This window comes from Bacillus rossius, chromosome 2 (genome assembly GCF_032445375.1).
Source record: "Bacillus rossius redtenbacheri isolate Brsri chromosome 2, Brsri_v3, whole genome shotgun sequence".
Taxonomy (NCBI): Eukaryota; Metazoa; Arthropoda; class Insecta; order Phasmatodea; family Bacillidae; genus Bacillus; species Bacillus rossius.
Window position 1 is genome coordinate 113,546,194 of NC_086331.1, and position 27,680 is coordinate 113,573,873.

At 32.1% G+C, this 27,680-nt stretch overlaps 1 protein-coding gene across 1 annotated transcript in view; it reads right to left on the bottom strand.

Moving 5' to 3' along the window:
• Window positions 1–20,043: 20,043 nt before the first annotated feature.
• The window catches only part of LOC134529633 (CUE domain-containing protein 2), a 52,016-nt gene continuing 44,379 nt past the window's right edge, over window positions 20,044–27,680 (bottom strand). Inside the window, exon 8 of the mRNA XM_063363933.1 lies at window positions 20,044–26,251. The gene's annotated coding sequence lies outside the window, so the exon portion shown is untranslated. The remainder of the gene's footprint in view (window positions 26,252–27,680) is intronic.

Here is a 27,680-nt window from a genome sequence, read left to right on the forward strand (position 1 = left end):
TGGGTTGTTATAGTTCTTAGTGTTTTTTAAGAACAAGTTTTATTTATCAACAAAGCTCTCTATGTGTATTTAAATTAAGCGGGCTTTTGTTGCCATTTCATGAATTTTTCTGACTGTTGGCTTTCAACTGTGTCCAAGTCAGAGAATTTATTAAAGTTTTTGTGCAGTTCCATCTCGAGGGTAGCAGTTGGCTACTGAAGCTCTGTGGAGTATTCCTGTCGTTTGTACCCTTCTGATTGACTGAAACCACCGATTACCCAACAACTTAACCCAACCAGGAACTCCTCTTCTCAGACAAGAATTGCACTGAACTGTACTCGGCAAGTCACCTTGCTAATGGCAGTAGATCATTGTTGACTAAAAGTCAACAAGTCCTCCAACTATGATGTGGCTCGAACCTCCAAGCAATGCAAATGCATTTGTACGTCTCTTTTGAAAACCAAAACTCTGTAAATATTTAATTACATGCACTTGAAAGTGACATGTAATAAATTTAAAGTAACTAATGAGTTGAGGTCCTCAGATCTTTCCTGTGAATACTCGGCCCCAATTGGCTGTTATGCCAGTTCCGAAATGTAATGGTGTAAATATATATATATTCCCCAAGCCATCTTGTACTGCTTTCCTGCACCGCCAGTGAAATAATTTATGTCAGGAGAAAGGTTTTACTAATGGGTCAAAGACCTATATGCTAAGTAAATCCCAAAGGTCTCCTTTAAGTTGAGATTTTAAACACCATGTTGTTTTTTTTTTTATGATTTCATCATTTCTAATAGTAAGGGCTATTTTGGTATTTATAACACTTTGCCTATTTGTCATTTGTTATTCTGTTGCAAATATTTTCCTCAAATATTATTTAAGTGTTATATAACAGGTGTAAAACTTAGTAAATATCTGTGGGAAATTTCTGTTACAGTATAACAAATGCAAACAAGTTATAGTGATAATTTATAGAAATAGAACATGAAAAAAAATTTAACATGTTGTGTGCGACACCACCTTAAGAGTTCAGAATATAATCACTGTATGCTTCTCTGGTATACAGCTTTGATGCATCATTTTCAGTTGAGCACTTTCGGAAACCTAGCTTAAAAATCTATATTTGCTTTTCTGTGCTACATCATGCTATTGTTATGAATGTGAATTTAGTGACTTATTGCAAATGCAAATGCAAAAAAACTTTGACGTGTTTACAAACATAATGTGTTACTATCATGGAAATCGTCCTTACTCCTAAACATGGATTATTTTTTGTGTTTTTAAAATAAAGTTAACTTTATACTGATATGGTTGAGAGAAAATTTTTGTAACTGGATATAGTTATTTTTAGGTGAATCATGGACATTCTGTAAAACACAGCTACTGCTTTCTCACTGGCTCAGTCAAGTGGAAAAAACTCTTTTACCATTTGGAGCCAGTAAAGATTTTAATGCTACAATGTGACTAAATTATATTGAAGCCTATCAAACCCGTATTTACCCACCATGACTCACAGTCTCTGTTTATAGATAAAATTAAACCATTTTCAGTAGCCAAGCAAATGAAACATTGTACCTTTAATAAATCACTTTAGTCATGGAACTACCAACTTATCTAGGTGTATGAGTGTGTGCATGTGTGAATCTTGTTTGACTTGAAGTGTATAGAATTATAACAGTAATTTTTTTTTTCAAAAGTTAATTTCATAAGTGTTTACTGCTTCCATCTGCCGCAATCCATTCAGGTACTTGGAACAAAAAACAGCTGCTTCTAGTTTGAACTGAATTGTTGAAGGATAAAATGTCAGACATATCAAAAAATGCTGATGATTGCACATATATCAGGCTGCAGAAGAAACTGCTAAGATTTATGGATGTAATTGTTTTTGGAAGCTAAGAAAATCTTGCTTATTATCATTGTCATCTCCTTCTAGCATATATTTTAATAACAAGTGGTGCTGTGAAAATAATTGTCCAAGAAATAATTTTTTATGGTATGAAAAAGAATATAATTGCGACCCATATTTTATCCTCTATTAGTAATCATTGGGGTAGCTATTGAGGGGTGAAAGACCATAATTGAATCTTTGTTCATAAATCAAATTTGTTTATTTTTAGAAAACTATATATATTTATAAAATATTTATTAAAAGTCACACTTTGTTCTATTTGTGCATCTCCTGTAAGAATCATTCAATGAACACCAGTAATTCAAGCAAAACTTCTTGGATTTCCATCCTATGACTCGGGCAAGTACCTACCTACCTCATAAATTTTTGCTTAGCTCTTGTAATTATTTCTTGTTTACATCAATATCAATTAAAGTAAATCCTGCTATGAAGTTATAATCTAAGTTTAACTATAGGGCTGTGGAATAAATGTGTATAATAATTTGAGAAGAAAACAATCCATTTCAAGAACCCCTAAAAGCAAACGTACATTTGAAATTGCAGTTGATTGTATTTTTTGCATCAGGCTATTATAAAACATTAAATAACTGAAACTTTTAACATTAAAATGCATAAGATTTAAAAAATACTCTAGGCTTTGTAGAGAAAATGAGGACCTCCATTTTATTTTAGTTTCACTGAGATTGTATGTCCTTGTTACTAGCAATTTCAGCAAACAATAGTATTAGCACGATACAGGTCTCGGAAATTATGATTACATGAAAGTGTTTGTAGTTACTCACCAGTAGATTCACTACAAAAATAATGAGGGTCTTAAGTGCAGATCAGTAGAAAAGAGAAGGCAGCCAAAGTAGTTTTTTTTATTGATGAGAGATTCCTGCCAAAGCTTTTGGTTTTTTATATTCATTCAATAGAAATTATTGCACAATACATTGTTTTCATACAAAGATAGTACTTTTTAAATAATTTTTTTGCGAAAATAACCTTATTTGAATAACGAAAATAATATACTAAACTACATAAATTGTGAATATATATTTGTAAATTTGTTAATTTACTAGAGCTTATTTTCCTAATAAAAAAAATGTGTTCAAAATAAAATGGATTATTGGTTATTTTGGACTAGGCTCTACAAAACTGGATTATTTTAATTTGTAGTTTGCTGTTTCACAGCCTTAAATTATAGCGGGATCTGGAATACATTGTAATAATTATCAGCATATAAACTGTAAAATTCCTCAAATTTTTCTAATCAAATCTATAAAAAAAATATTCGGTCTCAAAAAAAATCTAACTTTGATAACTACTCCAGATGTTCAACACATGCCATATAACTACAGACCCCAAAAATAAAAGTGATGTGCGAATTTTTTAAAAAGTGATAAAATTATGTGGTTTTTAAAGTTTTCCATGAAATTTCAACTTATTGTGTAAGTGTGAAGCAAAATACGAGTACTTCCCATGTGTTAATAGCATACTGTTCTTCATAGATTCATAACACACAAAACTAATTTTAATATCTAGAATATAGTATTTTTTGTTACAATAGTGCCAATCAATAGTATTTATGAATGACAAAAACATTATATGTTGCTTTTTGCTACATGAAAGTTATACATCTTGTATTTTCATATATCTTTGAGTATTTAGTGAAAGAGCAGGATAACGGCATGACACTTAAAATTGCTGTTTCTTTTGAAACTGAGAAAAACTTTGCTGCTGCAAAACACTGTAAAAATGTGAAAAATAATAATGAATCTACCTATTGTATTCTTTATTTACACTTAGTGTTTTAGTCATTTTCATAGTTTAGTCCAAGAAATAATTGTTTAGGGCATGAAAAGACATCTTACATAGTGTTTATGTAATTTTGGTCCTGTCCTTCTGTTTACATGTAGTTGAATTTTTAACTCTAGAAAGGTACACATTTTATATGTCCTTTCCTGTTTATACCAAATAACAGGCGTTGGTGTGCTGCATTATCAAGTACCTATCATATGTTTGCAGGATTCAACTGAAAATGATCTAAGTTTGTTAAATTTTATGAAAGTTATAGAAATGATAATTTGTAGATGTAGACCACATTTTTTCAAGAGATTTTCAGGGATAGTGTCCATTTCTTAAAACTGGTATTACCAAATAAAAAATTCTTAAATTTTAATGCATAGCCTATCGAATATTTATTTTAAGGGGGAAAAAAAGGCTAAACTGAACATATGGTACCAAATTGTAACTAATTTTAACTCAGTTACACCACTTCTGTATTTGCACACACAAATTTCGCCTGGTTTTATTTTTTCATTGCTTTTGGTCAGTTTTTGATGTGTAAACAGCTTAGCTGTCTGTACAGCATTTGGTAGCAGTAATTTTGTAAACATGGAACGGAAATGCGTAACAAGGATGATGCGTCTGTGCAGACGTCTCAGAAACATCGAAAAGATGGCAAACCCACATGATTCATTTGTATATTTTTTTTTTTTCTAGTTTTATGAAAATTGTGGTCACCCATTAAAGTACCAACCACACTTGATGGCACTTAACTTTGATAATGGGCAAATTAAAGCATACACCTTTACGCACTTTTTTTTTTTAATTTAATTTTTATTTTATTTTTTTTTTAAGATGGGTGGCACACAGGCAAGTCTTGACAGTCACCAGCGTGACAATCATCTCCCCCCCCCCCCCCCCCCCCCCTTAACGTTGTATTGTTATGTCACCCTGAGTCATTGTGAAATTGTAGTTGTGATTGTTGGTGTATTAGGACAACACAAATTACATCCATCCGGGATTCGAACCCAGAGCCCCCGCACTGTAGCCCGGTGCGGTATCGACTATGCCACGGAGGCTGACTCCACTCAGCCACAATGACATAAAATAGAATTATCTTGTAAACGTACATATAAAGTAAGAGTATCTCGGAATAAATACAATTCTTAACAGTCCATTAATAAAAAAATTAAGTTTAAATATAAATTATTATATAACCTTAAAACATAGTTATATGTATTTTGAAATAAACCTTAGTAAAAAGTTATACATAATATTGCATTGGTTGCTCTATAACATATGCCCTTTTCATTTGTATAAAATATCATAACAAATTTTATTAAAATATTTTTTTTAATCAAATGTTAATATAACTAATATCTTATGGCATAGTTGTGTCTTTAGACTATGCCCCTTTATCAATAATGTATGTGATAACATATTGTTATAAAATAGTTATACATTGTTTTTAAATAAAATGTTAATATAACTATATTATCTAATGACATTGGTGTGTCTTTAGACTATGCCCCTCACTTTATCCTTAATGTATATTTATATAATTGCTTTTAAAAAAGTTTTTAAATAAAATGTTAATATAACTGTTGGCAAGCACTCATAACAATAATAAATAAAAATATATTACAATGGTATTTGTTAAACATAAGCCTTTTCTTCATTTGTGCCAAATATAATAAAATATTATGTAGGTAAGTCCTATACTCTATGCCCTTTCATTTGCGCCATATATAATAACATATGCTATAAAAACCATTAAATTTTTTATAAATAAAACATAAGTGATTGTAATGCATATGGCTAAAATAAATAAATAATTCTTATACTGTGTTTATAATAAAATCAAAATTGCACTTTTTTGATAGTTTTGGATTTATTGTTGTGCACTAAAGTAAATCTAATAAAGTATCATATTACATGATTACTTGTGAAATAACTTAGAGACCAAACTCTAAAAATTTTATTCATACAAAGAAAATAACCATAATTATGAAACACTTCAAGCATTTAAGTAATCCTTGAAATTTGTTTTACATCACGGCATACAATATTTGTAAAAAGATCCACTTCTTTTCATTTAAAAATGTTTTGTTTGTCAAAACATTTTTTTGCTATAATAAAGAAAATAATTTTTTTCTCAATAATGCTACACACTGAACCCAATTGTAACTAAGGGAGCCTTTATTGAAAATACTTGAGAATACAAATTTTTCGATTATCATGTGAAAATAAACATTTTCATTAGTATAATGTCACTGACTGACAGCACTTTTGGTTCATAATCTATGTCCATTTTTTAGTCTTAAAAATTATTTTATCATATTAAGTCAGCTTCACTTGTAAGATCAAAAATTAGTCTTCAAATAAGCAGCAGTAGAAGTTTTCACGTTTCCAAATAGATTAACAGTGAACTAGACAATGAGAGTAGAATTTAAAAAAAAATAAAACCTGAACCGCACCCTTAAAAGTCAAATTCCGGAAAATTGAAAAAATAAATAAATACAATTCATAACATTATAAGTTGTGCTTGTTGTTTATTCTTAATTTTGTACTCTTAGATCTAGTAGATTCAGACATATGCATTTTTTCTTGAAACTAAACTTACCCCTGTACACCCCTTAGGGTCCGAATCTCGCCAAGTGGTACAATATTAATGTATGGTTTATTTTTTATTATTTTTACCAAATAATTTATGTCTTACTAAATTCATTTTAGAGAAAATGTATATATTTTTTTAAATGATTCAGAACGTACTGCAATTTCACCCCTTTAAAAATTGAAATTAAAAAAATTACATTACGTAACTCTACAAGTTGTCTTTCCTAGTTTCTAAACGCTAGTTATAACAGAATCAGAAGTTTTAATTTTTAGAGATTAAATTTTGTGAAACTGTGGTTGGTAGTTTTTATGCGTTTATTATTAGTACCCAATTTATTTTATTATTCTTGATTGATTTTGGACATTTCATTATTTATTTTAAAACCAAATTTACCCCTTTTTCACTCTAAAGTGGTTGAATTTTACGTGATGAAACAATGATTGTTAGATTTTTAATGTTTATCAATGGTACCCAATATCTTTTCTTATGATTGATTAGATACAAAGATACAATTATTTATATTAATACCAAATTTACCCCTTTTTCACCCTTTAGGGGTTAAATTGTGCAAAATGGTAAAATTATGGTTGGAAGTATTCATATGTTTATTATTGGTACCCAATTATCTTTTCTTATGATTTATTATAATTCGAGGTTGAGGTATAATTATTTATCTTGAAACCAAATTTAACTCTTTTTCACCCCTAAGGGGTTGATTTTGCAAAATTGTAAATTATTAGTTGGTAGTTTTCATATGTTTATTATTGGTACCCAATATTTTTTCATATGCTTGATTTGATTTAGATATATTATTTATCTTAAAAACATATTTACTCCTTTTTCACTCCTTAGGGTTTGAATTTTACAAACTTGTATGATTGTGGTTGGTAGTATTGGTATGTTTATCATTGGTACGCAGTATCTTTTATTATGCTTGATTAGATGTGGAGATTTAATTAATTATTTTAAAACAATACTATAACCTAGTTTTCAAGTTAGCCAAAGACCTTATTAATGAAAAAAAAATTATTAAAATCCATCAAGTAGTTTTCTGGGACAAACAGAGAAAAAAATATAAAACTATATTTTTTTAGTTATAAATAATGTAAATAGCATTTGCCAATAATTGTGTCATCATTTCATTCAGTATACAGTCTTTAAACCTCAAATAGTTTAATTATTACTATAGATATCTTTATATGGATTAAGATAAATTTCATCAACTTATCTTGTAACTATTTATGGGTAGATATGTATTTATAAAGTTTGTTAAGTTGTTTGTTGCATGTTGATATTCAGTGTATGTTATCACCTAAAGAAAGCTGTCTGTGTATGGTTTTCCCCCCCAAGATATTACCAAAAATACACATTAAGAAAATTGGTATATATTAATTTTTTAATTATTTTGCTAAGTATTTTTTGGGGGAATTTTTTTTCTGCTCTGCAATTTCCTGGAGATGTATAAATATGTTATAGAGGTGGAGCAATGGTTTCAGCTGAGTTGTGAATATAGACTGTGAGTGAGTTTAGGCTCTTGTGCACCATAACAAAATATACATTACTGAGTTGGCAAAACATTTATTTGACTTATTTCTGCAATTGTAAATTTCAGTAAAAGAAAAGAGAAATTGAAATATTATCAAAATATGTGACACTTGTTTCTTTTATGTTGCATGTCGGTAAATATCTTTTCTGTCATTGAAAACTGCATATAAGATATATATTTTTAAGTGTGTAGTTGTAATGTGTAGATTTAAGATATTTTCCTATGGTTATGTTTATTTTAAAACATGTTTGCTTCCTTTCCCAATACGTGTCCTTGATGCTGTTTGGCCAAGGCATGTCATGTGTTGTTAATGTAGGTACCGTAGATGGTGGCCACAAAATACCTGTAACACACAGCCCAGCACACACACTATATTCACTCTAAGTTAACACAACAGCCTTTATAAATACAATTAGAAATACTGTCATACCATATAGAATGAGTCCTGTACTAATATGTGGCTTAGTAGCTGTACGTATCTTGGTGGAGTATGGTTATATCTTGTCTGTAAATTATTAAAAAGTATTTAACTAAGACATCTATACCAGTTTGAGTATCATATCTTGTCTGTAAATTATTAAAAAAGTATTTAACTAAGACATCTATACCAGTTTGAGTATCATTTGTAATTGATCCATTCACTTTGAGATTGATTGTATTGTCTGGCACTTTTCTGCAAATGTTTGACAATGTTTCAGAATTTTTTAAAATTATTTTTAATACAATTTGTTTAGTCAGTTTTATGTTGCCTTTTCTTTGTCTATGAATTTTTTTGTATTTATGTTGGGTCTATTTTTTTTTTCTTTTAGGGAAATCTTTCAGGAAAATCTTTCTTACGTTAAATAAATTTTTCTATATTTAAGGATATGCCAAAGATTTATTTTAGGAGTCTGAAACAGTTTAGTTGATGTATTTGTTTGAGTATTAATACTTAAATGTTACCAAAGCTTTTATAATGACTGTACTGTAAAAATTCATTCAATTATATAGTTACTTCAAAAATGTAGTGTCATTTTGTGATTTTTTTTTTTTTTTTTTTTTTTTTTTTTTTTTTTTTTTTTTTTTTTTTGAAAAATTAGGTTTGTTGAGTTAACATACATTTTCAAGGTAAAAGCCAGAGGTTTAAGCCTGATAATAAGGTTTTTAAATCAAAATTCTAACCACGTTGTTTAACCTGTGTGAATTTTCAGAATATCTATTATGTTCAAGTATTTAACAACTGTTGTTCATATTGGTGAAACAAATGTGATATCAGGTAGAAAATTTTCATTTTATTTGATTGCTTTCTAATGTTGAATCCAAAGATTATCTAAAATATAAAAATATCTCAAATTTGAAACAATTATAAGATCTTCATTTTAAGAGGACCTTGCACACAGAGCATCTTGAAGAAAATCCCTACAAGTAAAAAAAAAATTAACCAGAACTACATAAAAATCTGTTGTCCATATGTTTACAAAGAAAAAATAAGCTTTAAAGCTTGTATTAAATTATGTTGATAATTTAAAAGAGTTTTGATTATTAGTAAACCAAATTGCATAAGGTCAATTAAAAGTACTTACTGACCACTGCTTTCTGCACTTAATGCAAAAATAAGGGCATGCAATTTCTGGCTATGAAAAAATATAACTTTTGATTTTCTTAAATTAAACATTTTAATTTATTTTTCTAGAGTTAAGTGTTGTTTCTTTTATATCCAGAAAAATACTGTTATTTTTCCTACAGAATTTTTCAGATGAATAATGCCTATAATAATTTGCATACTGATTTTTAGTTTGTTGATATGTTGCCTCAATATAGCTACTTTTGTAGTAAAATGTGCATTTTATTGTAAGTAAATTATGTCTTGTATATTCTGAACACTCTAAATATAGGATAGAGAAGAGAAAATCTACAAGTACTATGACAGAATGTTTTGGAATGACTAACAGACATTATTCACATACTAACTTGCATGAATCATAGAATAAGTTATCGTATTTACTATGGGTCAGAACTGTGTGAATGCTGCTAATGGCATCAATAAAAACAATGTCCGAGTGTTTAGGTATGAGAACGAGTATTTTATAATGTACTTTAAAAAAAATAGAATAGTTATCATTGTCATAAAAATTAATTCTCACCATAGTTTTTTGGTAATGGCTACATAAGGTAAGCATAATCTTTTGTGGTAAAAATATGTTTAATTACAAAGTTATAGTTATTAATACACAATAATTGGCTAATTGGCTGTTAAGAAAAAAATAGCAAACCTGAGCATACATTCAAAATAAAGTAACATAAACTACATCACTTTTTAGTGCTTGGTGCTTTTATTTCTTTGTACATTTTAACTATAATGAATTTTCAGTAAAACTTTCACAGCCTTTATGCTAGTCAAAATGCCTCAATTCAGCTTAAGCACGTAGAGAAGTCTGGTGGATTGATGCATTTGGCAGTGTCACTCTTTATATGGGTATGCTGGCTGAAGTACTGGCTTTTTGCAGGGTAAAGGGGATTTTTTTTTTAATTGGTTGTAGACAATAGTTTTCTTGTACTTATATCAAATAGTACCAAAATTATAATTCAAGGTTTGAGAGAGGGGGTTATGGGCCGGTTTTTTCCGAATCAGATGACAACAGAAAATATACACATTTGTTCAATTTTTTTTTTAAATTATAAGTGTTCTTAAACAAACTGTACAGTGTAGTCTACACACACACAAAGTTGCGTACAGGAAGGTATAATTTAATAAATAACTTCTTTGTTTACTTCTTTGTGGTCCTATTATCTGGTGCTGAAATCACCAGGCTGCTGACGGAGCTTGCTCTAGAACAGGCCACCAAGTAGAACTGCAATCCTCTCTTAAGTCGATGCCTGCTACCTTTAACGACTGGCCTTGTGATTTATTTATGGTCATTGCAACACATACTTCAAGGGGGACTTGTAGTTACGTAAACTCAAAGATTTAGTCGGAGGGTATAAGCAGTATTCGCAGTATGAATACCTACTCCCCCCCTCCCCGTACACATCGGGTAAACACAATGGCATTAGTAATGTTTTTGTGAAGTGCTGTCACTTTTAGTCTATTCCAGTTGCAAAGCTTAGGCGGGTTAAGGTTCATAATAGCATGACAGGATTTACAACCTTTAGGAAGGAGTTTGGGAGAAGGAAGACCAGATGGCCTAAGGCTGTTAAGGAACTGTACTGGGTAGTTGACTGCTTCACCTGGTAGCAACACTGAATAGACAGACCTGTATTACGTTTATGATCCTTCAAAAGACTTGAGTATAATGTCGTTAATGGCGGCAATGTTCTTGGGGGTCAGTATAACACGTTCACATAGCCAGTCCATGGACTGAGTGTGTATATCCAAAATATAAGGATATATATTCTAGCTATTAGGTTTGCTATCATTGACACTACTGTGCCAGGTGGTCAGAAATATATACTTTTCCTTTGAACTCAGGATAATCTACATTCTCTATTTTGAGTAAAAGCTGAGAAAACTCTCCAGCAGAACTGTAGCCTCTTAAATGAAATGTAATGTTTTTCTTAAGAGACAGTTTTTTAATGTAAGGCCACAGATGTATTTTATGCACACCTTAACATTGTCAGTTAGTTCCCCTTAGGTACAATAGGAAGTCTGTCAAAAGTCCTTAGCAAGCAACACAGTAACTCCACCCATCACTCCATCACTATCCTATGTCTTTAAGTGTTGTGTTTAGTGCTTCAAAAATGCCCTTAAGTGCGATCGTACTCTCATCCCACATAATAAGTTTGCACTCCCAGAGCCTGGTTGCTCTATCTAGATATTTCATAGGGTTACTACACGTTTAAGATTGAGCGGAAGTGTGAAGGCAGTGTTGAGCCATTTTACCACCTTCTTGTCGCAGCACTAAGGCAATGCATTGATTTCTTCCAGATTTGGCCAGAAGCAAGTTTATTAGAAATCTCTTCCTGGTGCCACCAGGGACATCTAGTAAAAACAACAAATATGGAAACTACAAAACAATTTAGCTATTATTAAAAAATAATGCAACATTGACATGGATGCATAGATGGTGCTATTTTCAATGAGAAAACTGAATTTTCTAGTTATACTAAGTTTCTATATAGCATGCAACAATGGCAATGTGTGCCCTCACGTGTGTGCCTGTTTGGGTAGTTGACCTGGCGATGTTAACTTCGTGAAAATTTATAAATTCTCTGGTGGGTGCTGTGAGCAGTCAGAGGTACATATTACATATTACTGAGTTTTAAATCCTTTATGAAATAAATTATGTTGCTATGGGTTGAGTATATAAGTAAGTGAGCATCCCCGAGTGGAATCTTTTTACTACCATCAACACGAAAAGATGAAGAAAAAAAACTTTTTCTCTTAAGGTTAGAATTTCCAAAAATGCTGAATTTATTGTGTCTTGGAGCAGTTATGCAAAGTTTGAAGTAATTTTGATTCAATTTTTTTTATTCTCAGTGTAAATTTTGCCACCCACTTTAGTTTAGGGATTTAATTTCAAAATAAGCTTTAAAATAAAAAAATTATGTACTAAATTTGCCACTCCTTTTCTCATCATAGAGGTTGAATTTAAAAAAAAAAAAAACACTAAAATATGTGTTTCATTAATTGTGTCAAGAAGCACAAATACCAAATTTCAAGCTAATCCAACCAGATTATTTTATTTTTCCATGCAACAATTTTCCCTACAAACTTTGCCACCCTGTTTCTGCCCTTTCAAATTTAATATTGAAAAGTCCTTTCATAAATGATACCTATTTAATGAAATAAACATGCCCTCCGAATTTCACTTTTTGGCCTTTAGCAGTTTAGCCTACAGCATGATGAGTCAATCATGACTTTGCCTTATATATATTTTGTCACACTGGTATTTTTCAGGTGGTTGTAAATTTTGTAGTGCCCCAGCTATTGGTTTTTATTTTTGTTGAGATTGTACATGTTGGGGCTCTGTGATGGCCCCATCCAGTAGACAGGTGAGTGGATGTGGCGTGGCTACTCGTAGCAGTTTCATAGAACCACCCACAGCCTCTTGTCTGAGCTGTGCGCTAAATATTTTTTCACCGGTTGCAGTAGACCATACGGAGGTTGTTCTGGAGGTACAAAGGTCAAGTTGTGGTTGGTAGATAGCTGGGATGGGATCGGGTCATTTTGAGGCAAGTGGAGGAGCGTGTCCTAAGGGTTTTAAGTTGGTAGCATGGTGTGGGTTTGGTGGCATTACGACAGAGGAGAGATGCTGGCTGGATAAGTTAGGAGAGGGACGTATTGCTTCTGCGTGGTCATTTGGAGAGTTTGTAGAATGCAAAAGACGTGAGTTTTGAACGAAGATAGTTGTGTCTGTTTACTGATTGCTTGAAAGGATGAAGAACCCATCATTGTTCGTCATGTAACGGATGAATACCTTTATAGTTTTCTTGATTAGAGTAACATGTATTAAATTAATCATGTTGAGAAATTTCTTATTTGGACTACAGCTACTAATTTGTGATTTTTTTTAAAGCATGATAGCATTGAGAACCATATTCTCTTTAAAGGGTATTAAGTCTTTTCAAGGTTAAAATGAAGTTTTTAAGCATGGCTAAGACAGGACAGTTATGGTTGGCCTGAGAGTTAATGATTTTTATATTGACTTCAGCTGTGAGACGTGGAAAATTTTCAAATGAAACTATTGCTGTGAAATGGAAGGCTATTTCATTATGGTATTCTTTTGTAGTTTGTGATGAACTAATTAAATTGTGTGTCCTACCAACTGAATATCTGATGTTATTTAATACATTCTTGTAGGATTATGTACAATGGTCATTTTTATTGTTTACTGAAGTTATTTGATAAGGGTTTCTACTAAGTGGTAATACATTCCTTTGTAGGTATTTCTCATGCAGGGAGAGTTTGCCATAATATTTGTAACTTTACCTTCTGTGGTTATTTAAATTGTGTTGCTTAGGTTACTTTCAATTCCAGTTTGGTTTTAAGTGTCTAACAAATACTGGCTGATGATGGATAAGCCCACTTGGCTAGTTAAAAAAAAATTTTCAGCCAGTGTATTTGATTTAAAGTTTTTTTCACAAACCTTTATTTAATTATGTATACATTACATACATTATATATTACATTATATATGCTGTGTAAACTACTAAAATTAATTGGTAATTATTAACACTCACATTTATGTCAGTTGGTCTTTGGGCATCTTACATTCTTAATTAAACATACGTTTATAGTTAATAGTTAAAGTAAAACCTTGCAGCCTGACAGTGAGTCAATGAGCTTGGTCTCAGAGGTAGTGCTCTAAACTGTGAAGCGACTGGTTTTGCTGCAAGCTCCATTGTATGAATCGGGATTGCGTACAATAGGCTGGATGTAAGAGTGTTGGGAGTGTGCATGTGTGCACTGCAACTCACTGGACCTGCTCGCAGACAACACACTTGTTAACCTAAAGTAAGTAATGGTTAGTTTCTTACTCATTGAAATTGTGCTTGGTCGTATTGTTATAAAAACAATAATTATTATTGAGGTACTAATTTTACTGTTTCATAACTAATTTTGTTTTCACAGAAAATATTTAATGTATTATAAGTTCATTTTTATTTGATGTTAACAGTACTATCCCTTAATCATTGTAATGAATATAAATAAATTTTATTCCTATATATGTGTTATGTTTTTTAAGGATATGCTCTTTGTATCAATTTTTTTAGTGACTCGATTTAGCTACAACATGTTATTTATTCTGTTTGTCATTTGCTATTTTATATATTTTTCATCCAGACTTTTCCAGCATTTCTGTTTTACTTTACAAACTATCACTGATGACTTGCCTGCCTGGAAAATTTTTAAGATACAGCAGTATGAAACTCAATTTTGATCACATACAACAGTTTCCAATAAATGTTTAAAGAAATTTTCCTTTTGAGTGAAAACAGATGTGAATGCTTTCAGTATTTTCCTGTAAAAGCATGTATTCAACTGACTGCAGCGTAATACAGTTCTATTCTTGTTGGCCTGCATAATAGTACCTACTTGCTTCTTGAATTTTAAAATTGTGTGCATTTATAGCACTCATTTGTGTTTCTCTTAAAGTATTAATCTTATTTTAATGGCCCATAACTCTTTATTATGTAGAATGTATGTAAATTATGTGTAAAATCCCTCTGTCTATTCATAATTACTATAACTTTGTTAGTTAAATGCATGAAAATTAATATCAAGGCAGGCATTTTGAGTATGTTTAAATATCAGGGTTTACCTCTTTATTCCAATGTAATATGTAACAAATTTTTTTCTAGCTGGCATAAAAATGATTTACAATTTTCTTCATAGCCCAATACTTAACATACCAAGTTGCCTTTTCTTTGTCTCAAATAATAATTACAATAATTATAGTTCAGTGTATTTTTTATTGTAATTTTTTGTGATACTTGAGATATTATCAGTGACTGGAAATAAATGGCAGTGAAATTCTATTCATAAAATTAATTAAAGAAGGGTAAAAATATGCAGTGTCCAATAAAGGTAGTTTGTATGTTTTTAAGGCAAGGTACTATTGATTCATGCCTATGTAATTTGTAAATAAATGAATGTTAACATGTTTTGACTATACAAGATGGAATGGAAATAATGAATCAGCTAAGAAGTTATGAAAACCAGCTCACAACAAACTGAATGTTTTTGTTGTGGTTGTTGTAATAATAATAATAATATTCACTGCCCTCATGAAAATAAAGCTAAGAAAATGAATTATTTATGTTTATATATCTGGCTTTTAATCTGCATATCAGAGGTGATAAATGTATGTTGTTGAAACATCCTTTGCTAGGAATCTGTATACAAAGTTGAGTGGGGGCTGGTATGTCCATGCCTTAGGTTAACTAACATGTTTGAGTCCTATATCACAGCCCTTCAAACCCACGATGGCATGGGAGTAAATCCTGGAGAGTGATGGGGGAGGGACCTCCCCTGGAACTAAGGAAATTGTAACTGAGAAACAGGAATGTTAACAGTAATTCCGTGGGTGCCCCTCTGGAAATTATACAGATTTTCGCCCCTGCACAGTGGTATAGCCATTTCACCTTCTGTAGTGTCATTGATATTCAGAAAAGTATCTATAATTCTTTCAGGGCAACATGTTTGCCACATAAATACAGAGCAACCACAAGTTTTATTATGGAGTTTTATTTTCAGTGGATAATTTGTTCATGCAGGTTTCATCATGCTAGTAAATGAATACAAGTGGAAAAATTTTCCATCTGCTATAATTCATTTTCTACTGCTAATTAACATGTACTCAGGTACACTTCCAATAGGGCAGTACATCTTTATTATCAGGATTAAAGGATTAGTGTAACATTTTTTTGAGTTTTGCTTTCATGAGCCTTAACTAATTCACAAGTTCCATTTCACCAAGTTTATTTATACAGTAGATTTTTATTTTAAATTAGACATTAGAGAGCCATATATATGCATTTACAACTGTAATTTATGTTTTTATATTAAGTTAATTGTGTAAAAGCCTTTATGTGAATATATTTTATACTTTTTTTTAAAATATTTATTTGCTGGGATAAATTATTGAATGCTATAATGTTCACAAATTTGAACTATCATTTTGACAAGGGCGTATTGTACAAACTACTAATAAGCATAACCATTTTTGTAAATAAATTATATGACTCTTGCAAACAGTTATTTTTAATAGTACTGCATACAATTTTGTATTGATCTTGTATCTTTAATTATCAATCTTATCTTCACAACTTATCTTTAAAAACGATATGGGAACATAGTAATGGTGTATACATTCTTTTGAGCCATTGAAGAGTTTTACATTGGTTCGGTTACTTGACTGTGGAAAATGTTGTTGCTAATCTTGAATTTTCAGCACGTAGTTCAAAATAAATCAGGAGCACAATGGACATTGTACATACCTATCATAATATGTGAAAGTTAATAAAATAAAAGCTCTTTGATTCGGCATTCCTTGGTTCGGCGAACTCTGTGATCCGGCACTGATTGAGCCGCTTGTGTTCTGATTTTTCAAGGGTGGGAGGGGGAAATTCAGATGTTCAAAGTCCCATCAAAAATGGAAGAAAAAACATTAATTCATTGAACGTAATGTTGCTAGCTAACAGTGATTAACTAAAGGGGCTGTATTGTCGCTACCCTTAATTTATATGCCCCACACTATGTTAAAAAAAATGTAATTGAAAAATGAATCAATTTAAAGACTGCCCTTGTGACAGATAAGTGAGACTGGTAAAGCTACTCGTGCTGCCACCTGCACAGAAGGCAAGTCTGCACACGACATCACAATGCTGCATACACCTTTCTCTTCCCCTTGCAGCCTGTAGGTAATCTCACTGGCTTATCTCGCTTATCTTTTTACTCCCACACATAAAGCTACTCGAGTTATAGATAACCAAACCGCTCAAGGGAAGTTGGTTGGGCATAGCTTGGTTGACACTTTTTTTTTTTTTATATCTGAGGTTTTTATTTGTTCTGCCATGTGATTTTCTTCCTGAGACTCTTTATCTATTGAGACAAATTTTTTTTATTCATGAAATATTCAACATTATTGTAAGAGGCCATGGAAAATAAACTTTGCTCATGCATTCTGAAAACATGCTTTACTTGGTGATGAAAATGAAAGTTTTGAAATAATGAGAAATAAAATACCACAGTGTGGATAAAACTTTATTTGAAATACGTGACAAAATTATTTTGTTTTTCCTTTGTAAAACATTTTTTCTAACAAAGAGCCACTGATAAAATGAACTTGTGCTGGCCACTTGCTAGATGCGGTTATGTGTTAATGCATTTTCTTTTGATCGATCCCAATTAAAGGTTGTAAGTTCGGGAGCCATCTACTTTCATAAAAAAAATATTTCAATAAAAATTATATTAAATATTCTATTAGAAGCCAATGAAAATGTATTTAACGCACATATTTAGCTTTAACTTAACCATCACTCAGTGTTTATGCTCCATTTTTTGTGACAAGAATATTCTGTGGTATCTATTTGTTGTAACATGCTAATGAAAATGAACCTTACACTGTCTGCTCAGGAAGAGTCTGGCATGACTGTGTTTATGCTCCCGTTAGCAATGATAGACATATTATGTCTCACCAACAAATTATCCAAATTTTCCTGAAGAAAATGTAATATGAGCACAGTGTGAGATTAAATGTCTTGCAGGACTGTGCATCACATGCACATTTAATTTACAGATTGTGGTTTTTAGTTTTGGTACTCCATTAAAACTACATTAACTTTTGATAATTCAGCAAAATTGCTAATCCAGCGTGGCCGTGGTTCCTGTTACGTTCCAGGTTGGCCTGGCTAAGCAACCTGGAATAGTAACAAGACACTTTAATCACTGGAAATTTTATGATGTTAATTTATGATGACTTTGAAGTTATGTTTTTAAGTTCATCTTTTTGCCAACATTGAGGATAAGTTATCCTTTCAATAGTTGTTTTTCTGCTAGAATTTTTAAATAAAAGTATTTTTTGCACAATCTCTTGTTTTATTATGATTTTTTGAAAACAATATGCTCAGTTACAAAAAAACTTCAAGAACCTTAGTTAAGTTTTTAAATAAGGTACATCATCACACTGAATTGTCTTGGGAGGGTGATGACAGTCACCCTGGGCTGATGCCGATTAAAGCCTGGCCTCAAAACGTTAAATTATCTTTTAATGCATTTCTCAAATTATTTCATGAGCTGCCGACAACATGGCCGCACGTGGCAACAATCGAGCAACAACGAAGATGCCTTCCCTTACAAAGGTGAAAACAAAGGGAAGCAACCCCATGGGTCATTCAGCTAATAACAATATAGAACCAGGTACATTACCGACGATATAAGGAAAGGGCGTTTCTAACATTTGTTCCTTTAAAATTTGGAAAGTAAACCACACTACAGCATGGCTCATCCTGATTGGCTGGTGAGACGGTGCCCAGCGAAAGTCCTAGTCCATTACTGCTAATAGTGCACCTACCCGCTGTGTTTTCCCAACAACGCACTAACTTGCGGTGTGAAAAATTACTTACTGGCAGCAGAGTGTCACGCCCATGTCTTCCTTTCTTTTTAAACTTTCTCTAATGTTACAGTCTCACTAACCAGAACATGCTTCAAAATTGTAAACAATGTAAATAAAAAACACATTCAACTTTATATAAAACCTAACCAAAATTAATAATTAAGATTTGAGCACAAACAAAATACCTTAAATGCCTATGTATAATAAAAGAAACATGAGCATAAATTAATTATGAAACATGAAGAAAACATCAGTAAATTAACTCATTCTCATTTAATGTTATCAGTAGCATGGGGCAGGAATTGTGCTATGCTACATCCCGAACTTGCTGGCTTAGAGAGCTTCTATTGTAAGATTGATAAGACATATATTTACAGTATGGACAGAGATGATGAAAAATTTTTTAAACAATATAGCCGTAAATAAGTGCTATAAACATGTTTATTGATGACAATGCTGTAATACCACTAACCAGCGAATTTTGAAACACCGTTAATTTTACGATTGGACCAATGTTTGTTTATTTGGAAGCCATGGCCATTGACTATAAAACCACAGTAAAATACTATTTTCTGTGAGTGATGTATTGATTACTGTGGAAAGATCAGTTTGAAGACGTAGTGCCATCAACGATTCAAGCTGTACGTTTTGTGCAGCATGTGCCATGCCTTACAAACTAAACATGCGTGTATCAATGCATTCAAGTTGCTATTGAAAGCATGCCTGAATTCAGGTTAAGGTTTATTTTAAAGTTTGTAAATTTGGCATACTACATTTTTAACTGTACACTCCGTGAATTCAGACCGGTAACAGTCTAGTAATTATGTATGCAAAAAAAAATTTTCAATGGAAGCTATTAACCGACAGTTGCAACAAAGATGTGGCCACCTGCCTTATCACCAAAATGTATCCAAACTGCTCCTTTCATTCATTAAATTATTCCTAGCCCACCTCTGAGGTTTAGTTGATTGGAGTGCCAATTCTGGTGAGGGGTTATGAGTTCAAATCCCAGGTAAAGCATGGAAGTGTGTGACATTTAAAATAAATGTGTGTGTGTTTTTTTTTAGTGTAGTAAAAAATAGGTTTTAATCTGGTCATTGACAAAAAGCTTATGTCCATCAAATACAAAATTTAAACTTTTTGAAGTTATACTTCTTTAGACGCGTTATGAAAAAATGATGAGTGAAATTTTAAGATGCGCGCGCATCACTGTAACACAAAATTAACTGCTCATTAAGTCTCAAAAAAAAAGCTACCAACAAAATAGAAATATAACCTCTATTAATAGCACATGTTGGCACGCTCATCGCCTCTGATCACTGTTTTCATATTTATAATATTTATCCACATGTTTCTAGTTTCTACATTCACAACACGTGTTTTAGTTTCATACAAGTGTGAATTATATATGTGCTAATAAATTATATTCAGTAGTGATTTAAATAGAATATTTTTATTAATATTATTTACTATTCGTAAATATTAGTAAAAAAACTAGTACTTATATACTTTTTCAAGTGCTCCAATATAATTGAGGTTAACTATCCGCATGTATTATTTCTTGATATTGTTACGATTTTCCGGGGGGTTCGTAAAGGATAGCCCAATTAAAGATTTTTATCACACACACAGTTTTATTTATTACCACTACTTGTTACTTACAAATAATCTTCCAAATTGGCAGATAATTAATTACAGGTAAAGATATGTCAATTCCCCAGTCACTCGTTTCACACACCTCACTGGGTCACACTTCCGGCGCAACTCTCGCCGCAGCACCCCTTGTGGGTCTCCGCCGCCGCCGTCACACCCTTCGCCGAGATCCCACACGATGACTCGCTCGCAACTTCACTCGGGACTCCGCCGCGCCCGCGACTCTATCGCCCGGAACCTCCCGACTCCACTGAACTCACTCACTCCCTGCCCTGGAACCTTCGTCCAGGGACTTCGCCACTCTGCCGCACCCACGGCACTATCGCCCGGAAACTCCGCCGCGGGAGAACTCCCCACTCAGACTGACTCGAAGGTCGGCCCTACCTCCTTATATAGCCCTTGGGTTCCCGTCCAGAACAATCGGGCATGTCTCCGAGATATTGCGCGACCTTCGCCGTCGAAATGCCCAGACACGCGTCGTGAGTCCTGTCGAAGGACGCGGCGGATGCTCAAAGAACGCTGATAAACGCAACAAGCATCGAGCTCCCACAAAACGCGTTGATAAACATGTCTGAGTCCCTTTATGCCGCAGTGCGGCCTCTTTAAGTAACTCGATCTGAGGCAGGTGCACGCTGCAACGGTCAGGATGTCGCGTGATAGTATGACACGAGATACCAGGGAGAGGATGCGGGTGGAAGGGGGCGCAGACAGGCCGAACGAGCGCGGCGACGCCAAGCACTACAGCCAAGCGCCATCGTAACAATATAAATTAAAAGATTATTATTTAATATAATTAATACTAAATATTATTAAATTATTAAACTGAACTTTATTGACTTGATTATCTTTTTCCAGCCCTTTTATTATTTTAATGTAATTAATTATTTGCATACAATTAAAAACTATTTTTTAATGATGCCAAAGAAGTATAACTTCTCATGTGCTTACATAAGTACACGCACCCATATTTTTTTCTCATGAAACAAGTCATCATGCTAAACTCACTAATGATGATTCTAAAATGTGAAATCACAGGCAATGCTGAAATTGCTTTTACAGGGATTCAAACCCAAATGTTTGTATCACATTTAAAGATATTAATGTGAAATTTCATCTTTTGAACACAAATTTGACCCTGCAACCTTGTCTAGTTCAGTCTAACAATTTACCTTCATATTGCTGTTGCTGAAATTTTAATTTCAGATTCACTGCCACAACATTCTCTGTCTAGATGACAAGAGTAGCATAATCAAGGCCGTATTTTTTCTCAAGACAGCATTTTTCAACTCTTGTTTGACAGCCACTGATAAAGATGACCTTCGTGGAGGTTGCGGGCTTCCAGATCAGCTTGTTTCTTTCTTCTGCCAGGTAGACAAAGCAATTGCTCAATGCTGGGAAAGCAAGTCCAATGCAAATGAATGCTGCAGAATATTCACAATTAGCAAAAAAATCCACTAAGAAGTTTGATACCATGTTTATTCTGTCCACATGCTTTAGTAGGAAGCTTGATATGTTAATAATATTAAAAAAGCAGTGAAAATCAAGATAAATAATTGACATTCAATATTATGTCCATTCAAATATTTAAAAAAAATCACTTAACTAAAACAACTAAAACTTATTATAAAGTTTTGGATTTTAGCCCTGAAGTAAAGTACTTTGTAGTAACATTATCAAAAATTATGAGGTTCACTATACAGATGTTTTACTGTAATAAGTACTGTCTGGATTGTGCGACATATTTTTCACATAATGATACAGATATAATATTCTTAACTAAATTGTATTGATATCCAGCTGTAATAAATGAAAAATAAAGTAGCTACACCAGCCCCTCGAAGCAACACCCTAATTCGTTCCTGAAACACAGAGCTCTGTCTCATTTAACAATAAGAACTGTAACTAAATGTGTGCAGCAGCACAACATGCAGAGTTGCAGGCTGGACTTGGATGTTCATCAGTATTTGTATGAACACTTGCGATACATAATGCCAACATGTGAATTATGCAGCATTTCACTGTAGAATGCTTACCATTTAAAATATGACCAAGTTTCTTTAATTGATGCTTAATTTTCTTGCTGTTTAACAGTAAAACAAGTTGATTATGTGCAACAGTGGAACAAGCATCACGGCCAGTTTCAACTCTACCCAAACATATCGGGTAATGTTCTTACTGTTTACCACAACATGAGAAGTTACTAATTTATAAAAATAATTTTCAAAAGGCAAGCATACATATTTGCAAGGCAAAATTATAGCCATCTTGAGAGAAAGTTCAAAAAAGTAAAGTTAAGCTAAATGAATTTCAGGTATTGCATGACTCTGAAATGAAAATTCTTTTCAAACTTGTCAAGAATGCAGCAATGTTGAGATCCTCTGGGTAGTTATTTTAATTTTGAAGTGAAGTTTAAACATCAGAAAGTCGGAAACATTAGATTCGTTCAAGATACCAAAGATGTCCAAAGCTGTCTCTTCTGATATTAAAACTTTGGTGAAATGTTCTAGCTGAAACGAAGTTCAGAATCACCAGTTCCAGAATCAAAAAATACCAAAGTTACAACCTACACAAAAAGGTGGAAATAGTTCCTGTAAGCTTTCAAGAGAAGAGAGATTAGATTATTAATGTTCCTAACATGCAAGCTAAATAAATCATTTTGTTTGTTCCTTCAGTGTACATTGCCAATATTTGAAAAGCCAAATGTGGTTAAAACCACAGATTCAAACACTTTGCTGAATTCTTATAGAATTGTTAAAAAATGTCATGACGAGATTTGTAAAATCAAATGTCAAACTTTTTATCTTTATTGAAGTTTGATTACCACTAGAAAATTAACCAAAAAGAGGATAGTTCAATTGTAAATTTCACTTAGGTCAGTCTGTGGCCCTAAACCGAAGTAATTGTCAGCCAAATTAAAACTTTCTGTAAGCAACTTTGCTTATGTTACTTAATTAATCTTTGGTGTTGACAGAAATTGGCGATGGAAAAAACTCCCTCTTTTTTATACTAAATGGTTGGTAGGCCTGCCACAGTAAAAGTTGCTGCATCATCACTGTAATTAAGATTTTTTTAAGTGTTGAAATAATACCACATACCAATTCTAATGTCTTAGTTCTCTAAAAAAACAATATTTTATTTTTTAATGTCTTCCACATTTACATACACCCTCTCCATAAAGATTAAAGATATTTAAACAGGAAATGTTAAAATGAAACACAATATTTCTTTTCTGACCACAAGAAAAGTGTTTTCTTGTTTATTATTTGCTTATGAAACAAAATACTGATACACTGATCTGTTCATATACAAGGAACAAGTTGAATAGTTTGTAAAACACGTGCATTTCATTTTGGTTATTATTAAAAAAAAAGTTACAAAACAAATTCTTCTTTAATAATGATTCACAATTGTATATAGTATATAAAAAAACAAATAGTGCATAACTTTGTGTACAGTTCGTTCTCCAATGAATTTGATTATTTTAGTACAATTACCTGCGACAGCAAAACTACCATTCACAAAATTTCACTGGAACATTCACACTACTTTAACTTCAAATGCGCCACCGTTCATCATATAGCACTGCACATGACTTGATTTTAACGCTCCGACATTTTCATATTAACAGAATGTCATATAAAATTTCACAGAGAACTAATATGATACTAAAAAATATAAAAATTAAAAAAAAAATGCACGAATACAAATGCCTGGTTTCAAAACTCCAGGTTAATAAAAAATTGTCTACTAGGCTATCCCATGCATTGCAAAACTGATGTAATTAATGGCTTCTGCAGCTGTTGCAAGACAGTAACACTGCTCAAAATAGGAGGGGTATGTGATCAACCAGCACTAAACAAACCTTTTAGAACTAAAGTTCAAGGTAAAAACTCACAGTAATTTTTTTTTCTGTTTCACCACCTCTTTTTCTAATGAATGAGCAACACTCCCTGCATGTTAAATCTGAGAAGCTCCAGCTAAGAACATTTCCAACAACGTCTTTAACATCTTAGATGGCATGAAGAGCTAAATAATGCACCAGTGCAAAACACTGGCCACTGAAAAATAAAGTTTATCTTTTGCCCTGCTTTCCATAATCTCCCATGTTTTCCAGAACACTTTGGTATTATGATACCAACAAAATTTGATACAATCAATGATTTTATAAATGGGTAGTTCATTACTAAGCCAGATGCAACATGTCTATAAATTTAGAACTAACGAGATAAACAAAATATGTATTTTATTACTTTATAGCCTGTGAGTGACAATAATAACTAATTATACTTTAGGAAATCATTAGCAACATCAGCTATTTTTAATGCCAGTGAGTGACAATAACTAATTACAATATAAATACAAAAAGAGTGCTGCAAAACAAAAATTTTTAACCAATTAAATTTCTTTTAACTGTTTTATTTTGTGACATATTCCGAATTAAAGTGCATGTGAAGTAGTTCCCTGCCAATTCTGCAGCTTTTCAGGATAACTATCATAATAATTAGGACTTAAATTGTATACAAAAATTTTTCATGAAAGAAATTTTGAAGACCATCATGGAAAATGAGCAATTTTAAAAAATCTTTCATAAAATGAGCTGATTTAACATAAATCTTGTTGGGTACTAAACATTTTGGCAAGTCACGTGTAAACAAAAAATGCACATTAGTAAAAGTTTTGCTTTTATGAAGACTTTCTTATAATAAAGTATATGAGATCTACACAACTCGTGTTGATTCGACAATACAGATATTCAAATTTTCTTGAAATCTGTTCGTTGTAAAGCAAAAAAAACATGAGTTAAAACTTTGTAATATAAATAATAACTTAATCATACAAAATACTATTTAAATGGTACTAAAGAAATAAAAAATTTCATATAATTGATCCTTCAATTATTACAAATATTAATGGAAAAACATAAAATACAAACTACACAAAAAAAATCTTTTGTGCCATCTTCAGAAATGTAAAACTAAAAACAAAGAAAGTGAAAAACATGAACCACCATGTACACTCGAATCATAACAATTAGGTAATTTGTGTATCTTAACATCATCAAATTTCTAAACAAAATTTAATATTCCGCTAATAAATTCATGCAAAACGTTTTAATACAAAACGTATTTACACACTTTTACATCTTATAAAATGCACACAAATAAATGGGATCCTAATGATCACAAGGAATGTGGTAATTTTCAAGTAACTAATGCTCTTGAAAAGGTTTAACTGAATTAACTCAGTCATATTATTTCATTACACATCTCTAAAACAAGTGTGTGTTTGCCCAATATGGCACCAAAAAAATTCAATATGTAGAAAAAAATAACTATTATAAACACATATTGCCCAAGATGCATGTATGTGTAAACAGCCACATACTGAAATCAATGCATCTGTCTCACTTTTGTCATTTTTGCATGGCTGTAACTTAACCTGATTTATATTAGACTACTCTACAAATAACATTTCTCTAGGAGAAAGCAAATAATGAAACCAATTAAATTGATTTTGACATCTGTCAATTTAAAAATATCAACCAAAAATCACACAACAGGAACTTTCACTATGTTCTCTTATTTCCCAGTGCTTAAGTAAACAACCACAAAATCAATCTGATTTATTACCATAGAGGTTATCCTATTCTGCTGACTGTGCACATCACTAGGTTAAACAAAAAAAACGGCAATACAATCCATCTGCCGTGCAATCTCCATCTTGAGCTTCATCCCCAGCAGCAACTGAAAGATGAATCACATTTTAGTGAATAGATACACGGTTTCATTTTGAGCAACATAGTAACTATAAATAACAATAACTGACACAATTCCTGGATACCACTCATACAAACAGTGCACAACTTGTACTACTTTAGTAGGGACCCTGAAATTTTGTGAACTGCAAAATTTGCGAAAATATACTAAATTTGTCTGTTTTTGAAGTTTTCCGTGAAATGTAAACAATTTTTATGAAACACTAAGTTTGTCATGAAATACAGCAGTTTTCACAAGATGATCGACGCCATTTCTGAAAATGTCACGTTGTTGGTCATAGATTTGTAACACAGGAAACAAATTTCAGTAACAGAGTATTTCAATATCTTGAACATAGTATTTTTTCTGCCACACCATAAATCAATATTATTTATGACCGCAATACTTTGGCCTTCATCTATGCTCTTTGTGCTGTGCCTACAAAGTGAAGTTATATATCTTGTTAATTATACCTTTGTTTATTTGGTTTAGAAGAGGGAGCCTTGGGTTTGCTTAGAAGAGAAACTACGCATTTAATATTATACAAGGGTGTTACGATATTCCATGAGAGCCAGATAATTTTAATTTCCTTCTTCTTTGCTCTTATATAATTAATATGTTGTTTTTTTTTCTTATTTTTTGCAATTCCAATTCCTTTTTCAGCTAAACCATTTGACTGATGATAATAGAGACTGGATGTGCAAAGCATTTACACTCATAAGAATGAAAAGGCATGTTGTTACAAACTATAATTTTAGGTATCCTATGAGTGCAAAAGATACTTTTCAGAGCACTAATTACACTACATGATTGCTTACTGGATAATAACACCACTTCCAACCATTTAGAGAAATAATAATAGATACAAGGTAACTCCTACCTTCGAACTCCAGAATATCAACTCCTACCATTTCAGATGGCAATATAGGGAATGGGTGTAGGACAAGTGATCCTGTACTTTTTACAGACCTGTAGTCTGCCATAAACTTTTCTATATCCACACTCATACCAGGCCAATAAAACGAAAAGCGTGCTCTGGATTTGCTCTGGATTTGGTTTTACCTAATCCAAACCTTCATGAAGCACTTGCAACCTTTTCCCTCATAGAACAAGAGTTGATCTTTTATATACAAGTCATTCTGAATCGGCCAAAATGGATGACAACTTACCAGAGCATGCATTTTTTTTATAAGGTCATCCTGTTTTTATTAGTTTGACTACATCCTTTAGCACAGGATCTTCTGCTAGTTTACATCGGAATTCAGTTTTTTGTGCCTCACTCATTGGTAGATGTTTGCTAACACTATGTACTACTTCATTCATGTCTTCATCCTCTTCTTCTACTGCATCCATGATGTATACTTGTGACAGCAGATCTGCAATGTGCATAATTTTCCCTGGTAAATAGTGTAAATCC